Below are 10,699 nucleotides of genomic sequence, written 5' to 3' on the forward strand. Positions count from 1 at the left end.
GAGGGTTCTGCAAGGAAATAGAACCAATAAGATGATAGATGACTGATGATAGATGATTGATTGATTGATTGATGATAGATAGATAGATAGATAGATAGATAGTAGATAGATAGATAGATAGATGATAGATAAATATGATAGATTGATATGATGGATGACTAGATAGATATGATGGATGGATAGATAGAGATGATAGATAAATGTGATGGATAGACAGATAGATTGGATGGATGGATAGATAGATCCATAGATAGGGATGATAGGATAGATACAATGATGACAGATGATAGATAGATAGATAGATAGATAGATAGATAGATAGATAGATGATAGATAATAAAGATAATAGAGATGATAGGCAAATATGATGGGTGGATAGATATGATAGATGATAGATATGATGGATGGATAGATAGGGTTGATAAATGATAGATAAATGTGATGAATAGATAAGTAGATTGGATGAATGGATAGATAGATACATAGATTGGGATGATAGGATAGATATGATAGGTAATGATAGATAGATAATAGATAGATAGATAGATAGATAGATAGATAGATAGATAGATGATAGATATGATTGATGGATGGATAGATACATAGAGATGATAGATATGATAGGTAGAGAGAGAGAGATAGAGAGACATGATGGATAGAAAGAAAGATGATAGTTACGGACTGACCGCGTCCCTCCAAAGTTCCCTATGTTGACATCTAATCCCAGTGTGATGGTGTTAGGAGGTGGGGTCCTTGGGAGGTGATTAGGTCATGAGGCTGGAGCCCTCGTGATGGGGTCAAGGGGCTCACTTCTCTCTCTCTCTGCCATGGAGAGGAGAGGTTGGCAGTCTGTACCTAGAAGGGGGTCCCCACCAAAGCCCGACCATGCTGGCACCTTAATCTCAGTGTTCCAGCCTCCGCAACTGTGAGCAATAAAAGTCTGTTGTCTGTAAGCCACCCGGTCGATGGCACACTCCTATAACCGCCCCAAAGGACTGTTGCTTTCCCCTCTGGGCCATAGAAGGATCTGATTTTTAAATGCATAGGCGTATCACAAAAGTAATGATTAGAAGGAGAACGAGAATAAAAAGCTCGGGCAAGATGACGGTCTGGGGCGCTATCACCGGCTTATCTTCCATGATTCATTTCAAATCCCTCCTGCTCCTCTCAACACAGTTTCTTCAAGCCTCGCGTCTCTGTTTCTCATCGGGGAAACAGGACAGCAAGGCCACCCAGAACGCCGCAAAGCTGACCCGTGGGATAAAGACTCACGCTCTTCGTGGCTCCTTAAATATCCTCCAGGAACAAGATTCACGATGTCTTCCCGAGAGATGGGGGCTAGACCAGACCAGGCAGGATGCCGGCCCTGCGCCCACCCCCACTGTGCGCCTCACGCCGGGTGCCCCCCAGCCAGACACCTGCTGCCACCCCTCTTCCCAGGCCTCGGGGCTCCCTGGGCCGGCCCCATCCTCGCTGACAACTTTAATCTGCAAGATCTGATACCCCCTGTCACCCCACTTCATTAGGCCCCCTGCATCCCATTTTCTCTTGTCATTAATCAGGACATAATGGTTATCGACACTTTTTAATTGTGCATTTTTGGCTGGTTGCTTGTTTCTCATCTCTCATTCCCCGATAGACAGTAAGCTCCATGGGGACAGGAGCATGGGTATTTAATTCTCTAGTTTCATCCCTGGACCTTGTACGGTGCCTGGCAAGCAGAGGACCCTCAACTGAGTAAAAGATGAGAGGTTTGTCACACAAATGTGGCAGGAGGCCACCGTCTCTACACCAAGCCCCTGTCCTCCTCAGTTACTTTTGATTGGCTCTCCCCCTGACCGAGTCCCCAGGCATCAACGTCTAATTTAGGCATTCATGGAGGCTGGACAGGGACTATTTCTCAGCATTCAGGGCTCCCAACTGTCCAACTTCCATGTAGCGCTCACATAGGCAGAGAGAGAATCTCAAGAAGACTCCATGCTGAGCCTGACGCAGGACTCGATCTCACAACCCTGAGATCACGACCTGAGCTGAAACCAAGAGTCAGTCACTCAACCGACTGAGCCACCCAGGTACTCGCCAACAAGAATTTTCTGCTTCTACCAGTAAGCTGAGGACCCTGTGAGGATGGGGGAGGGGGAAATCATATCTTTTTACTTTCTGTTAGGAGTTGAGTTAGGTCCTCATCCCTAAAACAATATGTTGAAGCCCCAACCCCTAGTACTGTGACCGTGACCTCCTCATTCGGGGATGGGAATTTTGCAGATGACCAGGTTAAAACGAGGTCCTTTTGCTGGGCCTTACTCCCGTATGACCATGTGCTTCTCCAAGGCGGAGGCCTGTCCGCAGAGAAGCACACAGAGAAAATGTGGCATTAAGAGGAGGGCAGAGGTCGGGGTAGTGTCTCTCCAAGCCAAGGAACGTCAAAGATCTCCAGCAACATTAGAGGCCTGGAGGGGAATATGGAACAGACTCTGCCTCCCGGCCCCAGAAGGGGCCAAACTTGATGTTGGCCTTGCGGCATCTAGAAGTGTAAGGCAACAGTTTTGTTGTTTAAACCACCCAATTTGTGGGACTTTGTTAGGGCCGCGCAGGGAACACATATACCTGCCTACTCAGGGTCCCTGCAGCACTTGATGCACAGCAGGTGCCCAGTGACTGTTGGTGATGTAAATACACACGTGGTGGGAGTGTCCATCCACGGTTTCCTTGCCTGGGGTGCTGGATCTCCCACCCCTTCTCACCTGGGTGTTCCTCAAGGTCAAGGTAAGCTGGGCCTCTTCCCATCACATGAAGACCAAATGATCTCTCCATCCTCAGGCAGCAGGTTCCCACACAGAAGCCCGTTGTCCTTTGACATCTCCATTACTTGACGGATCCGTGGGTCACACCACCACGGCTCTGACGGTCAGCTCTGTCACCACGGCCCCTGTTCCCACTCTGAAGCTTCCCAGGGATTTGGGTCCAGCTGCCATTTCTCTTTGGCCCATCTTATTTCCTGGTCTTCCAGAAACCAGGCTGGGCAGGCTCCCCTCCACTTCCCCACTCGCACCTCCAGCCTCCTCAGCATCCCACACCCAGGGTGTGTTTATTATGTTTTGAAGGCTGTGAGTGATCACTTCTGAAAACTTGTTTGAGAAGGAAATTCAAGCCAACAGTGCACATTTAAATAGCTCTTGAATGAAATGATCTGAATTCCAATACCTGAGTAGCCATCAAACCCCTGGAAAGTAGACACCAGGGGTTGAGTTGTGTCCCCACCACAGACAGAATTAATCAAGTTGGGATGAGGGCGTGCTGGAGCAGCGTGTGCCCCGATCCAATATGATGGGTGTGTTGATGAAGAGGGAAATCTCACCCTCAGAGACAGATACGCACCCAGAGAACCCAAGGGGAAGAGGGTGGGTATGTTGTCACAAGCCAAGGAACCACTGGAAGCCGGGAGAGAGGCCTGGAGCATGCCCTTCCTGAGCGCCTTCCCAGGGGGCACATACTCTGACCTCAGACTCCCAGCCTGCGGAGCTGCAACACAACAGGGTCCTTGGTCTCACTCACGCAGCCCGAGGTGCCGTTACAGCAGCCACAGGTGATGCAGCAGGGAATGTCGTCTCCATGTTTCAGATGAGAAATGGAGGCTCACAGGAAAGGGGTCGCCCAAGGCTCATGGGAGGTCGGAGGCAGAATGGGGCACGAACCCGGCGCAGACTGATCCTAGGCCCCCAGCGACCCAGGATGGTGGGAACCTGGTGCTTTGTTTGTGATTTTCTGGGCACGGATTTAACAAAGGGCCATGGAGGGACAGTGCAGGGACTCCCTCTGGCTGAGCCCTGGTTAGGGGAGCAGAGGCCTGGGAGGCCACCGGCCTAGCGCCCTATAATTAGCTGGTAATTAGCCTTAGAGAGAGTCCACCTTGCTTGTGGTTTGGTGCCCTTCCTTGCACGCCTTGCTCAGAAAAATTAAGGGCCATCTTGTGACTCATCCTCTTGTTAGATCTGCTCCCAACAAATCCCCATGGAAAACATAAACTGGAATGTGGGAGGTCCTGGTCTTTGCAGGACACTTTCTGTGTCTTTTAAGAGCCAGCCCTCAGGAGGCTGCTGTCTGCCATGGTACCAGGACCTGGGGGATGGTGTTGGGGGGCGGGGGGTGGGGGGTGGGGGAGGTGGTTGGAAACTGCTCCATCCGAAAGGCCTGTGGCAGCCCTGGGTGAGGTTGAGTCAGTGGACCTGCTTCCCAGAAAGATGGAAGGATGGAGAAACCTGCTCCATGGAAGGTACCTATTTGGGCATCGGTCCCACCCAGTGGGTGACAGCCTTCCCCTTGCTGCAGGCACACTGGAATCCTGGGAGTGACACCCTGACCTGGAAGTTCCCACCCCCTCACACCAAACCACATGCTCTCTTCCCGCACTTCTGAGCTGTCCTGGTGACACAGCGGCTCATCCTCTCTCGGTCCCCATCAGTCCCCATCCTCCTGCAGCCCCACTGGGCCAAGTCTCAGGTGGTCAGGAGGGAGTTCTGGCCTCATGAGGAGGAAGGATTTGCTGGGAAGGATGAAACGGGCTGCAGGGGTGAGTTAGGAGCGCCGCATTCTCATCCCTACAGGCCCTCTTAGCTGTGAGCCTTGCCTCCAAGCAGACATCACCGCCTCCTGGGCCCCCAGCCACCAAGCACGGCAGGGCCCGGAGCCCCCGGGCCCAGTGCGTCTTCTGCTATTGGTCCCTCTGGATCACAAACATCTGAGTGCTTTTCCCCCAACAAACGGAGAGCTGCAAGCAGAAGGCACAGTGAGTGGCTTCTTTTGGCTGAGATGTTAGAAGTGACCCAAGGCGGGGGACCTGGGAAGCTCAGTCGGCTGAGCATCTGACTCTTGGTTTCGACTCAGGTCATGATCTCAGGCTTGTGGGACCCAGGCCATGAGTTGGCCTCCATGCTCAGTGGGGAGTCTGCTTGAGATCCTCTCCCCCTGCCTCTCCCCCACACTTCTCTTTCTCTCTCTCTTAAATAAGTAAATAAATCTTACAAAAAAAAAAAAGTGACCCAAGGAACAGTCCTGCGGGCCATCTGCACAGTGGCCAGAACTCCATGGCTAGCTGCGAGGTGCTTGGGTAGGGCTGGGCAGGCCACAAGGGTGCTGCGTAAGAATTGGGGCCACTAGTCATGGGTTCAAATCTTGGCTATGCCACTTAATAGCTATGTAGGAACTTAAGTATATGCTTAAACCCTCTGTGCCTCAGTTTCCTTATCTGTAAAGTGGAGAGACTAAGAGTAAGTGGCACAGAGGGGCGTTATATGGCTCAGATCCACATAAAGCACTTGGAGCAAGATCAGAGGCACAGCGAGTGCACGCAAATGGCAGCTCTTCCTGTCACTGCTCACCCATCGCCCTGCCCAGACTCCAGACCAACGACTTCACCTCTGTGGAGGAGCCCCTTTAGTTAGGAAATGAGGGGACTGGATGAACGGACCACCAGGCTGTCTTCTACTCTAATTGCCCAATTCCATGGTGCATTTCAGGCCACCATGTGGACAAAGCCCCCCCAGCCCCCCATGCACAGGACTGTCCCCTGAGTCACCTTTAGTGCTGGAGAAGGAACCCACCAGCATGAAGAGACAGGGGGGCCGGGGGGGCGCATGTGCAGAAAGCCTTGTGCTTAGGTTTAAAACCCCTAGAAAGCCTTTGGGCAGGCCTGCTTCACGGCACCCAGGTAAGCATTTTATTTATGCCCCAAAAGCTGTGTGGGGACAATTAGGACCAGCTCCGTAACGATGTCCCCTCCGACCAGTTGAGTCCCATCCTCCCTGCTCATTAAGGTGAATCTCTTGTTAGTGGCTTTGCAAGTTGGGAATGGAAAATAATCAGAAGCAGGTGGGTGGGCGTCCGCTCGTTCCCCGTCTCAGGCCTGCAAGTGTAGACGATTCACTTCCTCCTGAAGCGTCCCCACGGCCCTCTCCCCTCCACCTCCCTCATGCCAGGTTTGCCTCCTCTCCCTGGGCAGGTGGGGCAAACGCTTATCATCTACCTAATTGTTCAACAGGATAATATGCTGGATTTCAAAATAATTAGGCTGATGGTAATGAAGGTCTGATGGTTTCTGTGCAATTAGACGGATGGACACAAACACTTTGTTTTTAACCTATGCTGAGGCTAATGACCTCAGGTGGGAATATGGCAGTGTTGGATTTTGAAAGGAGGAAAAAAAAATATCCTGGGAACCTCAGAGAAAATAAATCACAGGGTGGGTTCCTTCCCGCAGATTTGTTGCTCTGGATACCTGACCAGATGTTCCCCAGACATCAGTAATGAGGGATTTCAGGCCAAAGAGAAGGCAGCGTCACAGGAGGCAGCCTGGTCCGGGCTTGAATCCATTCTGCAACATTTATTGGCTCTGACCTGGAGCAAGTCACTTAACCTAGCTGCACTGAGATCTGTAAAGTGGGGACAGTATGTGTACTTCACCCGGCTGCTGTGAGTGCCTGACACACAACAAATGTGCAGTAAAGATTTTGGAGGAGGTCACAGGAGAGGGGAAGCTAAGTGAGGAAGTATCAAGAAGCTAGACCATGGCAGAGGCAGAAATGGGCAGTGAGTCCTTTCCAACCAGCAAAGTGGAACTGGCATCTTCTACTTCTACATCCAAGGTCCAGACAACAGTGGCTGCTTAGAACTCCCCACCAAAAGAAAAAAAGAAAGAAAAGAAACCACTGGCCTAATTGAGGAGAGTTGAGTCCAGTTGTATCATGGCGGGGCCATGGGGTCTTGGGAAAACTTCTGGCCCCTCCATGCACCTTGAGTTTTCAGTTTGGTCAAGCAAAAGGGAGTCCACAAGGCACATAAATGGAGCAGGGTGGTCACACAGTGTGGTGACTGCTGGCGGGTCTGTGTGGGCTGTTCTCTTCAATGCAGGTGGCAGAGGAGATAGGGAGAGGATGACGCCAGGGCCTGGACAGGTGCACAGTTCTGGGTAGGGGCTTATCCACCCAGCACACATCTTCTGAGCCTTTGGTCTGTTCAGGGCCCAGCGCTTATGCTTGGGGCACAGAGAAAAATAACAGCCAGGCCCCTGCCAGGCACATTGTCACAATAGAAAGTGATGAGCAATTTAAGTAAAAGTTTCAGGAAGGACAGAATGATCAGCTCTTCCTGGATGCAGGGAGAGGTTTCTGGGGAGATTCAGGCTGGGCCTTGAAGTTTGAATCAGCATGGCTGGAGCATGAGGGCCTCCTCAAGATCAAGATGAACACTCCAATCTACTATGTATAGCATGTGAGTGATCCAGGACAACACATTTCCCCTCAATCCTGAGAGAGAGAGAGAGAGAGAGAGAGAGAGAGAGAGAGAACTGTCATGGCAACTGCAATCATACAAGAGGCTATTTTCTCTGCCTTACATTTCTTTATGGCTAGGCTACTCCAACAGCCTCCGCCCAGTCATCTCTCTATCTTTACACCCTGCCCCACTGCCTTTCCACCAGGCTAGAAATTTCTGGGAAGTTGGGTCAGGAGTCACCAGCAATGAGAGAGAAGTAATGGAACCTGAGGCTGGTGATGGGTCAGTACCATGGACAGAGACCCAGCACGGGGTGCAGGGGGTGGGGGGGAAGCTCTTTCTTGGCCACTTGGGCTTTTGTGAACTGTCTTCCTTATCCATAACAGGATAGGCAGAGCTACTTTCTCCTTTTCTTTTTTCTTTTCTTTTCTTTTCTTTTTTTTTTAACTTCCTTCTTTTATGACATTTTGCATCACTATTAGCAAACCAGGGTCTGAATTTTGCTGGAATCCATTCAAAATTACAGGAGTGCATTTGGAAACTTTCCTGGTGCCATTTTGATCAAAATGGGCAGAAGCTTCACATATGAAAGTGTACTCTGGCGTCCTCTGTGGGTGTGGGGTGGAAGGTGGAGCCCACCAGGACTCTGAGCCCAGCGCTGGGAGGGGAGGGGAGAAAAGGGGCAGATGTTTCATTGAAGGCAAGGATCTCAGGGCTCCCCTGGGCCTCGGTCCCAGGCTGACGCTGCATGTAATCTCCCCATTATAGGACAGAAGCCCAAGGGGCTCTGCTCCATCAGCTCTGACTCCTTTCTGTCCCTGGGGAGCCTCCTCTCCCATAGGAAGACTGAGGTGGCTGCAGAGAAAGTCCTGAAGCAGGGCCATGCCTAAGGTACTTCCATGGAAGAATTCAAGTCCACTAGTGGAAACTCAAGGGCAGCCTGAGGAAGTGAGATGAGGGGACACCGGAAACACAAAATCAATCTTGTCTAAGCCAGACACCCAGCTCACAGGTCTCTCTTAGGATAATCAATAGGTCGTGGTGGAGTTCTACAATTAAGCCAAGATTTTGTTGGGAACCCTGAATTCCTGCTTAGGACCAGAGCTTCCTTCAAGAACCACTAGGCCAGAGTCCCTGGGTGGCTCAGTCGGTTAAGCATCTGCCAACCGCTCAGGTCATGATCCCAGGGTCCTGGGATCAAGCCCTGCATCAGCTCCCTGCTCAGTGGAGAGTCTATTTCTCCCTCTCCCTCTGCCCTGTACCCCTGCTCATGTTTTCTCTCTCTCTCAAATAAATAAATAAAATATTTTTTAAAAAGTCACCAGGCCAGAAGAGACAGCTGGAAAAGCCAATTCAATGCTGCAGAAACCCCAAAAGTCTACTGCTGCCAGGATAGAGCTCAAGGGATTGGAGTCCAGAGCTGCTCAGCTGAGCCCTCCCAGGCACACAGGCTAAGACCTCATGAAGCAGCCCCACTGAAGAGTCACCATGCCCTGGTGCTCATTCTATTGGTGCCACTTTCCTGGTAACCCTTTGTCACTCCAATAGACACTCTGAGAACTCAATGCATTGGACTCGTGATACCTGCCTGTCTTGTAGGGTGATTAAACAGACTGTGAAATCTTACTGACCCTACACCCACTCTTTCCTATCCTCTCGTTCCTCATGAGACAAAGCAGCCCATCACCCTCTCAAGACATTCCTTACACATCCACTTGTCTTTAATTTGGACGTATTGCATAGCTTTTAGTAAATAGTATTTTAATTATAGCACCTGCTCTGTGCCAAGCACTGTACTAAACACTGAGGCTATAATGGCGGATATGGGACTCCCAGACAGGCATTCATCAAATGCCTATAATTTATCATGAATATCTGATGACCCATCTGCTCCACCTAGTAGACAGTGTCTTTTCAGTGTTGTAACTCCATGGCATAGCATAGCTAGTACACAGTAGGTGCTCCATCTTAGCTAAATGAAGACAAATCTATTTTGAAAATATTCAAAAGTGGGGTGCCTGGATGGCTTAGTTGGTTGAGGCATCCGACTCTTGGTTTCTGCTCAGGTCATGATCTCAAGGGTCATGGGATTGTGCTCATCGGGAAATCTGCTTAAGATTCTCTCTGCCCTTCCCCCCCCCCCACTTGTGTGTTTGCTCATTCTCTCTCTCTCTCTCTCTCTCTCTCTCTCTCTCTCAAATGAATAACTTTTTTAAATATTTTATTTATTTATTCACGAGAGACACACAGAGAGAGGCAGAGACATAGAGAGAGAAGAAACAGGTTCCCTGGGGGAGCCCAATGTGGGAGTTGATCCCAGGACTCTGGATCATGCCCTGAGCTGAAGGCAGACGCTCAACCACTGAGCCACCCAGGAGTCCCTCAAATGAATAAATAAATCTTAAAAAAAAAGAAAGGAAAATACTCTAAAGCACTATAAAAATATAAATTGTTATTGACAGAAACACCACCAATGTCCTAGCCATTCAGCCAGAGGTAAAAGCCAGAAGAAACAACAGAAAGGAAAGATGGAGGATCTCCTTCTGTTTCAGTTAATGGAGTGAGGGGCATCCTGACAACAATGAGAAGTCTCATTCAAGACTTTGAAAGGCTGTGGGAGTTGGGGAAAGGAAAGGATTTTTTAGCTGAGTTAGAGCGCACCCTCGCAGTGGAGGGGGCAGTCCAGCTTCGCTTGGAGATGGGGTGAGGGGCTGAATGATGACATAGGGAGAGCTAAGGGAACAGCATTTGAGCAGACCAGTAGGTCAATGGGTCCACACATCAGCTCACACTGGTTCTTCTCAGGGTGCAGGCCCCCAGGTCCCTCCAGAATCAGGACCTACAAGGGAGTAGGCTCATGAATCTCTGACCAATTCCTGCACAAGATTCAGCTGCAGAAACAGACCTCTGGAAGGACCCAAAGTTCATAAAGAGATGGGAGGGATAGGTAAGAACAGACCAGGGTGGCCCTTGACTATTTATTGGACTCTAGTCTGAAGGCATGAGGGAGCCACAGAAGGCTTTAGAGTGGAGGCCTGGTGCCACCACTGCTGTGAATGCAGAAGGATGAGGAGGGAAGAACATGGAAACAGGAGGTCCTCCTGAAGAGCTGCTGTGATAGGCCAGGCACAAAGTAATGACAGCCTAAACCAGGACACAGCAGCAATGACGGAAAGAAGGGAATTAAGAAACATGGAGTAGGGTTGACAGGACTTGGCAACGGATTGGATGTGGGGGGAATGAGAGGGGGTCAGAGTTGCCTTACTCAAGATGCCTTTGGTGTTTTTAATATAAAACAGAAACACACAAGATCTTATATTCCTTAATACTTATCTGATTTGAAGAAACAGACCCCTATCTCTCAGCTCCCGACGACTTACAATGGCTCGAGACAATATTAATAATGATGTATCTTATAGTATATGAACTT

Source organism: Nyctereutes procyonoides, unplaced genomic scaffold, assembly GCF_905146905.1.
Source record: "Nyctereutes procyonoides isolate TBG_1078 unplaced genomic scaffold, NYPRO_anot_genome, whole genome shotgun sequence".
Classification (NCBI taxonomy): domain Eukaryota; kingdom Metazoa; phylum Chordata; class Mammalia; order Carnivora; family Canidae; genus Nyctereutes; species Nyctereutes procyonoides.